Source organism: Sinohyriopsis cumingii, chromosome 15 (assembly GCF_028554795.1).
Source record: "Sinohyriopsis cumingii isolate HCF-2022 chromosome 15, ASM2855479v2, whole genome shotgun sequence".
Lineage (NCBI taxonomy): Eukaryota > Metazoa > Mollusca > Bivalvia > Unionida > Unionidae > Sinohyriopsis > Sinohyriopsis cumingii.
Window position 1 is genome coordinate 132139306 of NC_142975.1, and position 17584 is coordinate 132156889.

Genomic DNA, 17584 nt, shown 5'->3' on the forward strand with positions numbered 1-17584 from the left:
TGGATGAGTCACAGTTTCCCGACAAATTTCTTCGGAAAGTCGTTCATGTTGGCAGTAAACGTAACATTTTTATTGGCCACTGACAAACAACTAGAAGTTTTTGGGAGAGCCAAGATCTGGTACGTAGATGCCACCTTTAAAATAATCACTTGTTTTCCGTGCACGCCTTTGTCAAGAATGACGAATATAAAACAAAGCAGCTGCAACTGGCGTTCGCTTTTATGTCAGGACGAAGAAAAAAGGATTACAAGAAGGTAAATATTCATTTTTTAATAATTTTACTAGGATTTATTTAAAGGCAGATTTGAGGTTAAGTCAATTATTATGTTGCTTACAACGTTTTTTTACAAATGTTTTCCAAAAGCATTCCTGCATGTCATATCATCATCATCGAATGGACACGATGATAATGTTGTTATCGTATTTAACGCAGTTTATTGTAATAATAATAATAATAATAATAATAAATTATTATTATTATTATTTCATGTTGTAATGTTGCATATTAAAATATTAAAGTAATTTATCTCGGTCTTCTTCATTGTTTGCAATTAGGTATTCAAAGCGTTGAAGCGACTTCTCCCGTCTCCTCCCATGGTCAAAGGAACTGTTGCAGACTTTGAAGCAGATTAGTACGTTAGTAGTAGTAGTAGTAGTATAAGTAATAAGTAGTAGTAGTGGTTTTAGTTGCTGTTGCTACTCTCGTAATATTAATATAACGAATTTTGTTATTCTTCTCCAATTATTAGCCAACGAATTATATTTTGCATTTTTACCGATGAACTATTTTCTAGATTCTAGCTAGCTGTAGCCATTTTATACATTCGTATACCCTATTTTCGTGTTAGCTTTCGGTATTATTTCATTGTACCTTTAAATTAAAACATAGTTGCTAAAAATTATTTATTTGTATAACTTAACACACGCACAGACGTCTTCATCATTATAACATTATATTTTTAATTATTTAGGTATCTGGCTAGCTTTCCGGCGGTTGTATCCATGAGTGCCTATCCACGACTGTGCATTTCACCTGGGGCAAGCCATACGGCGAAAACTGCAGGAATTGGGGTTGAGAACAACCTACATTCAAGAAAAAATTGTTCATCAGTTTTGCAGGAAGGCAATAATTAATACCGACACTCTAATGAATTTGCTAATTTGTATTTTGAATGTTATATTTGTCATTATAATGTGTTATCTTATTAATAAACTGCTTTCATTCTGTGTCTCTTTTTCAGGTGATGGTGCTACCATTTTTGCCTGCAGAACATATAGCCCCTGCCTTTGCCCGTCTTAAGGATCAGTCCAAGATGGTTCCCCTGTTATACAGTTGGGTTGACTATGTAGGGTCAACCTGGACTAAGAACAGCACATTCCCGGTTGACTCATGGTCTGTGTTCAGAAATATGTTCAAACCAACAATAATATAGAGGGTTGTCATCGTAGGTTCAACACAAAAGCCGGCAAAGCCAATCTTCCTTTCTATGTGCTAGTTAGCCTCTCATACGACGAAGTCACTTCATTTGTCACACAGATTCAACTGGTATCAGAAAACAGGCTGAGAAGATACCAGAAGAAAAAATATCAAAAAATGCAGGCGAGAATATTCTCGGAGTGGGAAGAGTACCATAACGGCGTTATCTCCTCCTCAAAATTACTGAAACGTTGCAGCTGCATATACGCCCCGACAGCTGACTGACAAGGCACTTTAATTGCATTATTATGCAATGATGTTCAAATCTGAAAACAGAAATGCATATTGTACTTGTGTTTTCTTCATGTATGTAATAAAACTCTGAAATGTACATTTCGGAATAATGTTGTTAGTCATTTGTTTTTTAAGAAACCTTTTCGAGCTATTCTTTCATCTTACTGAGACATCTCCTGCAATCATTCATTGGATTGTAATCATTACTGTTCTATTCTGGAAAAAATATATGCCGTATTACATGGGGTGCTGTATTATGAATATTTCACTACTGGCAGAATCAAAGCATGCATACACATCTTCGATTATTTAAATAATTACATCTGTTTTAAAACAACGAAGTAAATATATGTAAAATGCAATGCCAAATTAAATCTCTGTTTGTCTGTCTCTGTCTCTCTCTCTCTCTGCAATCATTTGTGTGGAGGATAACAAAAGTGACCAAAACTGTGCACAAGTGTGCTAATGCGACCTGCAGTCTCCCAAAATAATGGCTTGGCGGCCCGTATAATATACCACTTTCGACACCTTTAAAAGCATGCGACAAAAATTGAAATTAACACCAGTATTGGGCCTTGGAGAAGAGAAACTTGCACAAGCAACACTGTTTTATCTGCATTCAGCCCCATTAAAGATCGCAAAACAAAATGTATAGTTGTTTTGAGAGGATAAACATTTGTAATTTTTCAGTCACATTAGTCATTACTAAATAATATCAAGAAATATGACAAGTGTTTGTTAATTGGAACTATACAAAAGTAATGGACTTATTCAGTTATTTAAACTTGGCCAATGTTTTCTTTTTCTTTTTACTGGCAATGTGAATTTTTTAGATTCCGTTTTGTACACAGGTGCTATTATACAGTGAAAACAATACAATTACTGTAATTATTTGTGTTTGGTAAATTTTTTGCTCGGATATGCTTTGCTCATGCAATTTTTAAGTTAGGAAAAAGATTAGGGCTAGAGAAGGAGCTGTAAATATGACAATACTGTACATTTGACCTTGTAAATTAATTGGTGGAAACGACAAGTACTTTGGGTACGAAACGACCAGCATCTTGGGTACGAAACGACCAGCACCTTGGGTACGAAACGACCAATTTCCACTGGGAACGAAACGACTTGGGTACGGAATGACCATGAGCCAAAATACCTATGCGATATAATTCACTGAGATTTACAGGTCAGCCAAAAATCGATTCTTGTACACTCTGTAGAGAAATCTATACCTGTTACATTAAACATAAATGTTAAAATACTAGAATACTTGATAAATAAATTAAAAGATCTAAATATGTGTGCACGTTTACTTTTTGATATAATGGCGTATCTGTCTGTTCAAATATAATACACTTATATATTCTCCGTGAAACCACCTATTGTACCATAGGCTATATAGGAACATTCTCTAGTATAGGCTATATAGGAACATTCTCTAGTATGGTGCTAGCAGACCTGTTTCGCTTGACTAACTCTACCTGTGTACTACAGATACGAGTACGAATTTAGATGTATTATTTAGTTTTCGTAAATAACCATGTTTATACTGATATATTCTCCGTGAGAACCATCAACATGCTGTTTAGAAACATTCTCGAGTATTGTGATAGCAAACAGTTTCGCTTGACTAACACTACTTGAGGACTACATATACGGATTTATCCACACGCGGCAAAATACGTAGTACGAATTTAGATATATTATATAGTTTTGTTTGTAAATTACATTATTTATGTATTTTATTTCAAATGAATATTCTACAGCGCGGGATAATTATAAATTATGTGAAACGTGTTTGATTCATCGTCAGCAGGTATTTATGTAGGTTTTAACAGATATGTCCAGCCGAACTCGAAAGTTAACCGGACATTTACTGATAATTGATAGTTCGTCCTAACCACAAAAGTGGTTGGAGTTTTGTACCCTGCGGATTTCGTAGGGTGGGTTGGTAGGGGTGGCCCTAAAATAATCATCAATAATTAGTGAAAGTCCTAGCAACTGAGCGCGTGGCTGATAAGCCTCGATTTTTTTCCTTCAAAAATGCTAATAAAAAGCATTAAATTATTAAAGCACTTATGTTAATTAAGACATTAAAGCAAAAAATGCTAATAAAATGCGTTAGTTTTATCACTTGGTCTGGCCACCATATTCTTCTCCCCCCCCCCCCGCTACGTTGCTCATATGAATTAAAAATATTCCAATTTTATGGCACATAAAAAAAACATCCTGGTGTGTCACATATAGTTTGTTACTGTTCGTTTGTCATTCCAACGGTTCCATGTTGTTTTTTTTTTAAGTTTTTTTTTTAACCCATGTCTGGCGCCCCTTAGGTCAGTTGACCCCCTGTGCTGCTACACAAGAAACAATGACATCGCTGGTGGCCTAGTGGTTAGAGTGTCTGCCTCGGACGCGGGAGGTCGCGGGTTCGAACCACGGTCGCGTCATACCAAAGACTTATAAAAATGGTACTAATAGATCCCTTGCTTGGCGCTCAACATTAAGATGATGCCCTAGTGCTAGACATCACTATAAATTGCCACACTACAGACATCATAGCGAGCAGCAGAGAGGGCGAACAGACCAAATGATTCCGACAAAACAAATAAAACAAACAAAAAAAAAATAAACACGTAGAAAGGTCCAGATTTTCACAAATAAACGTTTCCTGGGAGGTTTTAATTTTTTGTTGAAACCAACCCCATCAATAAAACCCTATCGAAAAGGTGGCTGAAAAATAAAATACTCTACGTGTTTATTTATTTTTTTGTTTAATTACTGGACGACCAACATTGGTAGGCGCCCTCTCTGCTGCTATTAATTAAAAGATTGTTATATTAAAAATAATGGTACATCCAGAATCTCATACTGCTAGAACAGCACGAGAACGATTAGAAGCAATTAAAAAATTTCTTCCCGTGCGAGATTCATTTAGAAAAAATCTACAAGCGCAACAAGAAGCACAAGTTGAGTACGAAGAAGACACTAAAAAACTGTTTAAGCCCGTCACTGCAGCTACTGAACAAGTTACAACAGTCATCAAAGAGGATCTTCTTCCGGTATCAAAACAAACAGCAGAACAAGCTGAAAAAATAGCAAGAAGAACTAAACAGACAAAGAAGATTTTACGAGATCTTCCACCTGGCATAGCCAGGGAAATAGCTGCGGCTCAACCTCCACCTGTTGGTGAAGAAATACTTGAAAGTACTGGAAAACTTCGTGCTGAAGTCGCCGACGTGCAAAAAGAGCGTGCACCTGAACCAAAACCAAAAAAAGAAAACGTAGAATTGATTGCAAGATTTAATGAAGGTTTTATCGAAGATATTAGAAATACTAAAAGAGAAAAACTACCTAAAAAAATATTAATTAGTATATTTAATAAATCTATAATTTTAAAACCTGGTTATGAAAAAGTAAATGATGATGATCTTATTAAATGGATATATCGTGTATATAGAAATAAAAAACAAGTTAGAAAAAATGATTTTGAATTTAGAAGTCTTCATCAAGAAATAAGAAGACTTTATGGAGAGCAAATAAAACAAACAGAACAAGAAGAACTCTTCCAGTATCAACTTCCTCCACCTCTGCAACATATAGAACAACAGCAATCTTCTTCACCGCAAAAACCATCTGGAGAGAAAAGGAGGCAGACGGCAAAAGAAATGAAGCGAAAAGCAGAAGAAAAATGGAAACAAGAAGAAGAAATATTAAAAAATATAGAAACTAAACAACGGGAAAAATTACGTTCCCTTGGTAAAGAAGGAGATCCTGGTGATGATACTCCGAGCGCTGTAGGAAGTGGTTTTCTGACTACGTCGGGAGAAAACAATTTTATTTGTCCTGATAATATCATTAATGATGTGTCACGGTTAGAGGTTCTCATAGGAGGAAAACGTGCCGGAAATAATTCACCAGAAATAATTAATGAAGCATCTGATATTTGTCGGCGATTATTTCAAGGTGGTATCATGGATATCGGCGCTTACCGAGAACTTATCGATGAACTTGCTGATGACTAGTTGTTAGATAAATGGTAAATAAAAATAAGATGATCATACATAATAATCATCGCAAACCCATGCAGGTCAGAGCGGTAAACTCACGATTACCAATCTACAGAGCTACTTACGGAGATGGACTTGATGATGTTATTCAGGGATTATTTACAAGGATAGCCCCAAAAGTAGCACCTATTGCAAAACAATTATCGATGAAAGCTATTGATATTGTTCGTGATAAAGCGCCTGGTGCAATTGTCAATGTTGCTGGTAAGGCGTTCTCGGCAATCAAAGAAAGATTAGCACGATTATTGCGACGAAAACAACAACCGGTGAAACTGGCAAGTATTGAGGTGATGCCAGCAGATGTCAGCAGAATAATAAATCAGGCTGCAAATCAAAAACTAGCGGCGATATCTGAAGAAGCAGAAAAAAATTTGATAGCAGATCAAAGACTCAGTGAACCAGGGAATAATATTTCAAGCATGATATCAGGGAGTGGAATTTCTAAACCCGGTGTTCGTGTTAGACGAAAATAATTATAATAAAATGTTTAAGCGTGAATCAGACACAGCATTTGACATGGAAGCACCTGTCCTTAAAGATGAATCACTACGTGATTATCAGTTTTATTCTTATGAAGCACGAATACCAAATCAACGTGGAAGAACTGAACTACAAGTTCATGATACAAGTAGATACTTTTTACCCGCTGAGGCTTTTCTTGAGGTAGAAGGTACAATTATAAAAACGGATGACACTAATTAAGCAGATGCAGTAAAAATTGGTTTTATCAACAACGGGATCATGGCACTGTTTGATAGCGCCACTTATATGATCGATGGAAAAAATATCGAATCGATCCAGAAAGATGTCGACGTTGCTACAACAATAATAGGATTAGCAAGATATTCTGATGATTATACAAGATCAGCAGGCCCTGCAATGATGTTTGTGAAAGATAACTCCAATAACCCTGAAAGCGATCCGTATAATATAAGACGACCAAGAAATTTTGCCGATAACGCTGATGCTGACGTGTGGCCAGTGGTTCATGGTGCTAGCGAAAATTTCAACTTGGGATTTGCAGCACGTAGAAATATGTTGTCTACTGGCAATAGAAGATTCTCATGTGCAATTCCACTATCGCATATTTTTGGATTTTGTAGAAATTTTAGGAAGGTTATTTTTGGAGCTAGACACACGGTTGTTCTTGTGCGAAAAGGTGATGATAACAATGCTCTGTGGAGACCTGTTGGTGATGCTGGTAAAGTAATATTGTCTAAACTTTCACTATGGATGCCGGTAATGACTCCAACGATCGCAGTAGAACAAAAATTAATTTCTTTCATGGACACTGGTGGTAAATCCTTGTTGTTATGGTTAACAACAAGCACAGACAGTATGCAAACTAACGTTAACGGTCAGTTTACATGGCATATAGCATCACAACAGGGTGTTTCTGCACCGCGACATATTTTTATTGCGTTTCAGGAAACTAATCGATTAAACTCACAAACTCACTCTCATATGATATTTGATAAATTAGGTGTCACAGATATTTCTTTGCGGATAAACGGACAACAAGAACCAACGGAGAATATACAACTAAATTATGAACAAAATCACATAGCGCGTGCATATCATCGTTTAATGTCGTTCATGGGACGTGATCAAAATATAGATACTGGGTTGCAAATATCACAATTAGATTTCAGAACTTTATATCCGATTTATTATTTTTCATTGGAGCATCTTGATCTATCAAAACAATGTGTTGTTGATATACATCTTAAAGCAACACTGAATACAGCTGGTGTTAATTATAGAGCAATCGCGGTCATACTTAGCGATAAAGCCATGTTACTTGAAGGTGGTAGTGGTCGAATGAGGGTCGTTGATGCACCGGTGGAAAATCTTTAATCGCGTTATTTAGAAAAATATATTTTATATAAAAATGTCGTATGGTCATGTTAATGTTACTCTGACTCCTGGTCAGGTAAAAAAGCTTCAATCAAAAACCACCAACAAATGCGGAACTAAAATATCACTAAAACGAGATCAAATTGGTGGTGGTCCAAACAAATTATCGTTGACAAATAATCAGATTAAACATTTCAATAAAGCCCTGGAATCAAAAACTGGAGTTCAATTTCATCTTTCCCCGAGCGCCATCAAAGACATGTTTAAAACCGGTGGTATATTTCCACTTCTTGCGGCTATTCCAGCGTTAATAGCTGCTGCTGGTCCAGCCGTAGCAAAAGCAGCCGCGTTAGGTGCTGTTGGAACAGCTGCTGGAATGGCTCTAAAGAAAGCAACAGGGCAAGGATACAAAAAAAAAAAAAAAGGACGCGGTCTAAGATTACCGGGATCTCGCTGGGGAAGAGGTCTGAGGCTTCCACGTTAGATACTCCAGCATCAAATTTTGATTTACTTGATGCTGCTAAAAAATTAAAAATAAAAGCCTTTAGAGGTGTTTTTATGCGAGATCAATTATCGAAACAACCGAATAAACTCGAAACGGGTATTATTAATCTCGATGAACGTTTTGGACCCGGTACTCATTGGGTATCATACGCGGTTGATCCACGTGGAATCGTTTATTTTGATTCGTACGGGTTAGCTCCACCTGCTGAATTTATCAAGTATGTCGCACCACTCCACGCAAGAACCTCTGGTTCCAGAGTTTGGTATTCAACACTACCCACACAAACAATGACAGATCCGCCAATATGCGGCCGTGAAGTAATTAATGTACTCGACGCTATATCAAAATCATCCAAACCACCACATAAAGTCGTGCATGATTATACAAGTAACCGATTCGTCTCGTGTAAAGCGTTTTAAACAACATATCTTATTATAATGGTTGATATTTACGGAAGAAGATTCTCGCGTGTTAGGAGAACATCCGGCGATGTCGATCTGTCGAAGTATGCGACTAAGGATGACCTCGCTGATATTATGAACCTGGCTGGAGTTAACCCAGATGAAGTTATTTTTCAAGATCGATATGGTAAACTAAAAACGAGCAATATTAAATGGAATGATATAGTTCGACGAGTACTCGGTGCAGTTACAGATAATATTCCTGTGTTTACTGACGGCGGCAGAATCAGAGATTCGAGTGTATCATTTACAACCATCAGAAATGAAATTGGAAGAAGCGTTGCTAATCGCGTGAAAAACACCGCCGACACAATGACGGGTGAACTCAGCATGAACGGAAACAAAATAGTAGTTTTAAGAGATCCAACATCCGACGAAGATGCTGCAACGAAAAAGTATGTTGACGTTAGCTATGGTACCGTAGATAATAAATTATCCACGTTATGGGCTGAGTATGACGTTCACGTGGGCGCTTTTGCAAGATTTCGCAGAAACCATCAAAGAACCACAGAAGAATTCTTCGGAACTCCGTTTGTCGCTGACATAAAACTCGTTGATATCAAAACCAACATTGACACGATCAAACAAACACAGCAAGATATCAAGACCAACATTGACACGATCAAACAAACACAGCAAAACATCGTAGCGGGAATTCCTGAGATCGTTAACAAAACCAACTTGATTAAAATTCCAACCGGAATAACTCCCGGACATATCACAAACATCGTGTACACGGTATCATCGGGATTTGCAACATGGTCGCAGCAAAATAATACAATCAAATATACCGCAACAGTCACTGGCGTGTACAGGCTGTCCGTGTTCAGTGCTGCGCGATTTGAGATCTTCACAACGTTTCCATGGCGTCATTCCAGGGTTGTATCTGTTATATTAAATAACGGAACTGAAGAAATATTTATTCTGGAAGCAGCTGATAAGAAATTAACCGCAACATCTTACTGGTGGTGTTTGGAATTTGTAGCTGAAACACCTCAATTGGTTACTGCATAAAAATATATGGACGGTGCACAATACAGATACAATCAAGCGCGTGAATGGCAGGCGGCGCTAAAAGATCAAGTCGATCAATATACAGCAAAAGTAAAAAAATATCGACGACGATTAGTTATCGTTGATGTGATTGTTTATTCAGTATCCGCTGTTGTTGCTGGAACGGGTGTCGTATTATCAGCGGTGACGATGATGGCACCAGTAGCTGTAACTATTTGTATTTCAGCGGCAACAACGATTGCAGGTGTGCTCAATATCATCGCAAAAAAATATGTACTTGCACGAACGAAAAATTATCCGATTGCATGATAAAATTACACACAACGACGGTAGCATACTCGAAATTATCCTCGTTGTTATCAGCGAGTCTCAGTGATGGAATTATATCCGATTTCGAGTTTTCAATGATGACTAAAATATACGACGAAGGTATCGGTATTAAAGATACAAATATTAATAATGACAGAATTACTCCAGCAGATCGTGACTAACACAACTCCGCCAAAGATAACGATGATCTCGGTAAGTTCATCTAATCCTGAATTTAGTATTAATTTTCCTACTGCAATTCCAGTAAAAGAAATGGCGTTAGCTCAATTACGGGTATATTACAGCTGGCCAAATATCAGATCAAAATCATTTAACGGTACACCAGCAAATAATTCGCTCGTATTTGCTAACAAGAACAAGCCAGATGGTACTCCTGACTGGATAGATGTTGGAATACCCACTGGTAGTTATGAGATTGAGGATATCAATGAGGAATTTCAACGTAGAATAAAATCAATAACCGGAAAAGAAGCAAAAATATCAATTAATATTCATGAACCGACGCTATCTTCGACGGTTGAGATACATTCTCCTGATTATGCCGTTGATATTTATCAATCCACGATAAGATCCGTACTAGGTTGGCCTGAAATATCACCACCGATAACACCGATACCACCTGAACCGAAAAAATCTGATTATGTCACAGATGGACAATCATATCACGAAATTGATATAGTGTATAAAAAAACGTTAATTGATGTAAAAAAAAATAGGGGCTGGTGATGATGCGGTTTTTTATTTGCCTGATAGAGATATATTTTCTTGGACATTTTACTCTGAAAAAACACAATCCAGAATAGTTGCCTCAATTGGTATTAGCACAATTGAACTTACTAAAATATTTACAGAAATTAATAAACATCATAAACAACAACTAGAGCAACTACAACAGTACTTTCAAGAACATCTTTTTGATATAACAAGCTCACTCAAAGAAATCATTACGCGTATAGAAATATTAAATCAACTTGTTTCCGACATGGAATATCTCAACCAGCGATTAATTAATGCAGTAATTAGTGCTGAAGCAGACCACCATAGCAAAAAGCTTTTTTTTAGATAAGTATAAAATAAAAGAAGCTGATCTACCAAATTTTAAATTCTCCGGATATAACGCGAATGAACTAAAAAAATCTGTCAATGATGTCATTGATGAATATTTTCCTAAAATACTCGATGCGTGGAAAAAACTAGCACCACCTCCAACTGTTTTAAGATATAATAATGATCCACATGACGGCGGCAGACACGTTTCTCCGGGAATCGTTAATATAACCAGCACTATCGTGGTCAGTCTGGTTTGTGACGTAGTCGATGGCAGCTATCAAATAGATCTCGGAAGATCAAATCAGGCTCAACAAGGATATATTTTATATACATTTACACCACAAGTTTCCCCCGGAAGTTTAATCGTGCAAGAACCAACTAATCCTGTTTATCTGCGGTGTCACAATAATATGTTAACACGAATAAATTTTAAACTCACAGACCACCTTAATCGCTTAATTGACATACGTGGAGAGGAGCTTGTGATAAATCTGTATGTGAAATCGTAGATCTTTGATCTCGAATCTTCGATTCTAAATTAATCAAGCAAATATTATATAATGTACCAGCACGTGAGGGTTTTTATACATGACAAAGAAGTACTTGAAAACGCCATCAGAACAGCGTTTTCACAAAACATGGAGCAATTTAACGTTAATTTAGTTATTGATGAATACGGAGGTGAGGATTTCTTATTAACACAAGAACAGTTAGATGAGATCCGTCAAAAACATATTATCGAGATCATTTGTAGCAGAGATCAGATTCTAAATTATGCACATTCCTGCATTAAAGTCGATCAGCTTAAAAAAATAATATTCCAGAATGAATAAAATAAGGAGCGGATTAAGAAATATTTTATTTTATTTTATTTTATTTTATCAGAAATATTTTATTTTATCAGAAATATTTTTTTTTTTGAATTTCAGTGAAAAATCAACAAATTTTGTGTTTTTGATGGGTATTTTACCCATTTTGGGTGATTTTGTCCATTAGATCGTAGGGGTAAGTTGCTTGATTCTCTAACTGATTTCAATTGAATAAAATATCAAAAACAGTAAAAACCAATAAATCAGTAAAAAATTACATATTTTTTGAGATAATTTTACTGATATTTGAGCTAATTTTACTGATATTTGAGCTACTTTTTCTAATTTTTGTTGGTTTTGGTATTTTATTCAATTGAAATTAATTAGAGAATCAAGCAACTTACCCCCTACGATCTGATGGATAATTCAGAAAATAAAATAAATAATAAATCTGAGTACCAACTAACCCATCAAAATTACGAAATTGATTGGTTTGCATGATTCAGAGTACCAACTAACCCATCAATCTCAGAATAAATATATAATATTTCAGAATAAATATAATCTCAGAATAAATATAATAAATCTGAGTACCAACTGACCCATCAAAATTGCAAATTTGATCATTTTACATAAATCCGAGTATCAACTAACCCATCAAAATTACGAAATTGATTGGTTTGCATGATTCAGAGTACCAACTAACCCATCAAAATTACAAAATAAATATAATATTTCAGAATAAATAATATTTCAGAATATAATCTCAGAATAAATATAATCTCAGAATAAATATAATATTTCAGAATAAATATAATATTTCAGAATATAATCTCAGAATAAAAAAAATATTTCAGAATAAATATAATGTCAGAATAAATAAATAATTAATTCAGACAGGGGTGCTTTGGTCGTTTCCCGCTGATATAATTTTTCTTAAGTATCTTATGCGGGTACTGATTGTTTTATTCGTTTCGTACTCGTGTGATAACAGCGATCTGACCTTTTCTACTGCGGCAGAAAGAGGAACAAATTTATTTACTTGATCATCGCTCACCATAGCCAGTGACTGAAACATAGCTGACTGAATCCGCTTTATGAACTTATATTGAGATGATAGAACGTACTTATTTTCGTCCTTAAGCTCTTCCAACGTTTCAAAATCAGATATTATTTTTTCAGGATTTAGTTCATCAGATATATTAATTCCGTTTTCTTCTAGTTTTTTGATAGCAGAAATAATGTCTTCGATATTTTCGTGGTTCATTATATAATACATAAATCTTTAAAATAAAAAAAAATTATCCCTAGAACCCCTATCGAGTCTTTAGCGAGTTCGTCGGGATGTTTCAAGGACAGTACAGCCAAGAACTCGCAGATTGCCATCGCATTCTACCAAGTTCACCAGGCACACAGAATGAAGAACCTCTATTCGAGTCTTTTAGCAGGTTCAGATTATGCATGGACGGCACAGCCAAGAACTCGCAGATTGCCATCGCATTCTACCAAGTTCACCAGGCACACAGAATGAAGAACCTCTATTCGAGTCTTTTAGCAGGTTCAGATTATGCATGGACGGCACAGCCAAGAACTCGCAGATTGCCATCGCATTCTACCAAGTTTACCAGGCACACAGAATGAAGAACCTCTATTCGAGTCTTTTAGCAGGTTCATTATGCAATGAATGACGACACGAACATATATTATGAAATATATGTAATGAGATGTAATGAATGAATGAATGAATGAAATGAGATGTAATGCAATGAGGCCATTTTCTCCGCGAGAACACCCACCCACAATAATCAACCCGTGGGAAATACAAAAACATGTATCTACCACGATTGACATGATAGGATGGTGTTCTCGAGGAGAGGGGCTGGCGGTGCCCCAATTAATTATAAAAATCGCTAATATGCGTAACCACCCGACCAAATGTCAGTCATGGGATTCGATCCTGGACCGCGAGCGTCACAGTCCAATACGATACTGATTGACCTATCAAATCTTGTTAGAAACATATGTTTCGGAAGTTAATATATAACTAAAGAACTAATTTCAAATATATTTACACTGAAATAGCGGTTTCTGAATAATAATAATAATTTCTACATTTAAATAACTACCCTGCGTTAAAATAACGGTTTCTGAATTATAACAGCGGTTTCTGAATATATCTGTATTATGCAGACTGCAAATACCTGTGAAATCAATAACGGATTGTGAAATGCACCTGTACACTAACAACGGTTTGCATATAGCTACCTGCGGATCAATAACAGCGGTTGTAAAATTGCCCTGATTTCTCGTAATGTTGTATGATGGGAAATATTTAAAAACCATAAATATGCTTCTACGAGTAATTAATTACGACGTAATTAGTTAAACTGACCAATTACGATCAAAAATCTACGAAGAAAACTATATATTACAAAGTAATCTCCCCTTATATAATCAAAAATTCAGTAGTGTATGGAGGACATACTGTGACATAAATTAAAAAAATTAATTCAATGTGGTGATGATAGTTAATAATGTGGTGATGATAATTATTGATACTGAAAGATGATTCTCTGTTTATATTTTTTTGTGAAAGCAGATCTGGTTATATTTTCTGCGACGTATTTTAGCACACGCGAGTTAATATCAAAATATTTCGCAGCCGCATTCTTAGACTGAAATATAATTTCTTTGCCAGTTTCTGTGTTTGTAGCCTTGATCACCCTTCTAGAAACTGTCTTACATCTTCCAGTATTACCACGTGCAGAGTTCACGCTTTGCGTGACAACACGAAGGTTGGATAAGGAGTTGTTTTGAGGATCCCCGTCAACATGATCAATAACAAAACCATCTTCGATCAATCCGTTGAAACACTCGTATGTGAAACGATGACAGAGATAATTTTTCCTTCCAGCAGTAAACATTAGATAACCAGTATTAATGACAAAACCAACCGGTCTTTTAAGCATACAATTTCTGATGACACCATTACGATCTGATTCATAGTTTGTTACGACAGGATGTGGGATAAATATATTTTGCTCCATTATAATAATATTATTTGTTTAAATCATTGTTTGTCTGAATTCTTGATATATAATCCTCCACGGATTTTATAGCGTTTTCACCATTATTATTTTTTTTGTCATAATATCTTTTAAGCTCTCTGAACCGTTTTGCACCGCAATTTCCGCATAATTTTGTTTTTCCTTGCACTCCAACACCACACCGCAGACACGGTATTGGTCCTAGACTTCCTCGTCGCATACTTTGTAAGTGCATCCAGCAAAATTCACCTCTACAGGATTTATTACATCGATTTACTGAACCGATCATCAACCATCTGCATTGAGACATCGTATATATAATATTTTTTATTTAAATATTTGTTTTAATTATATGAACGAGTTTGAGAGATTATCCCAAACTAGGCCTTCTAAATATAAATTCAACCTCGACAGATTATCTTCTGACTTGCCAGTACGAGATCTGGTTGATCCGAAAAATAAAAGTATGATCTCGAAAATTCACGACGCCAAGAAAGAATTTTACATGGATGGTGCATCTCATACATGGTCAACGTTCAAGATTATAGGCAATACTGTCAAGGACGCCACAATGAATGACAAGCGAGCGGCAACTATCATTAACTACATCACTGAATACGAGGGCAATCAAAAATATTTCTTCAAAGTAAAATTTATTGTATTAACAGAAACAGATAGTTGGATTATCCGTGACAAATATGATCCTGTTCTTGGCAATAATAAAATTGCCATATTAAGTAAAAATTCCAGGTCGGGTCTATTGACGGGTGTTGACAAACCGTATTATGAGCGAGCGTATCCTGTAACAGCGGTTATTTATGGAATTTATGAGATAAATAAAAAACCCAACGTTGATAAACTAGCGCCGATGAAATTTTCAAGGTTAAATTGTGTAGCCGAACGAGTAATAGAACACTTTACAAACGCGATGCGTGGAAATGGATTAACTGATTTAAGACGTAAAAAAATAAACTCGTGGGCTGATTCAGTTAAGGATACAGGTGCTACAATAAAAGATGTTGCTGAACTAGGAAAAATATTACAATTTCCAATAACTGTAGCGACAATAACGGGGGAGGTACTGTACCAATCGAAATATAAATCAAAAGGAGCTCCAATAAATATTATTGATCACAACGTACGCGCAAGTTGTGTCGAATACGGACACGGTGGATTGTGGAATACCAAATATAATTACGATGATGTTATTTCGGTTGATATGGTTGCATGTTATCTAGGAAGTTTTCTAGGATACGGAGATTGTTCTGTGTACTTTAAAAGATTCGGTCACCCCACAAACGAGATGACGCGAGTGGCAATTAATGGACCATTACCTGATTTTGATCTGACTGGATTTGCTTGTGTTGAATCATTCGAGTTTAACAAAAATCTTCACAAGATTTGTTATGTTTGGTTTGGCAGACATTTTTGTGAAAAACGTTGGGCACCTATAATTTTGTTACGATATATGCTAGATTGTGCGATACTGACATCGTTGGTGGTCAGTGAGGCAATTATATCATATCATGCACAGACCGAAGTTTGGTTGCCCATGCCAGATTATATCAATCTCGATGAAGTTATTAGCGAGTTTAAGGAAAAATGTCCTGATGTTTCCGAAGATAATATTATCAAAGAAGCTCCTAAAATTCTCGAGATTAAACTCAAAACCGCAAAAGATCTCGGTAGAAAAATTATAGGTAAATTTACTCAATGTGGTGCATATGATCATAAAAGACATCACACGCGATTAATTTTAGATGATGCCGAGTACGATTTTATAATCGCTGATACAACAGCGAGAAATATATTTGTAAATCGAGAAAGTGTTTATTTATCCGACGGAACAAAATTGGGTACGATCGTTAGTTACATAAATGACGTATCCCCACAGTATACTCATCTAAGATCTTCCATGTTGGCTTATGTTTCTATAAATTTATTATCGATGATTAATAGATTTCCCAAGACCGCAGTCAGAGTCGCAACAGATTCGTTTTATATTTCGAGTAAATATTTAGAATCTGTTATGAAATTTACAAGTAATGATGAACGATGGGGTTCGTGGCGGATAAAAAAAGAAATATTACACAATTACACAGAATCAGCAGATGTTCCAATGAGAGATTTTTATCGTGAGGGTAATAAAATATCAGAAATGTCGGAAGCGCCATCATTGAGTGATCCAATAACCAGATATAAGACAGTATATCTCAATGGACCTGGTGGATGCGGCAAAACGACTCGAGCAATTAATGTTTTTAGAAATTCGGATATGATCGTGCTGACACCCACACATAGACTTGCACGCGAGATGAAACAACGGCAAGTACAATCGTGCACGTATCATAGTTTCCTTCGGTGGCGCGGGGATATATGGACTCCTGAACGAATGGGAGAAAAATATATACCTAAAATAATTATTTGGGATGAGATATGTACGGTCTCATTGGATACATTAAAAACGTTTCTTGATTGGTTGTTGACGAAAAATACCGCTATAATAATGTGTGGCGATCATGGTCAACCACCGCCCTTTGTTAGACCATCTCCACATGATTGGCTAAAAAATTTCGTTGATTATTACGAAGAAATGGATGATGATCATAAGGCTCTTGATGCAAATTTGAAGGAATTAAAAAAATTAATCAGATTACAATCAAACAAAATTCAGTGTGAAATATTACGTGGAGTGATCTCAGAGACCTCAATGAGCGATTTTTTAGATTTATG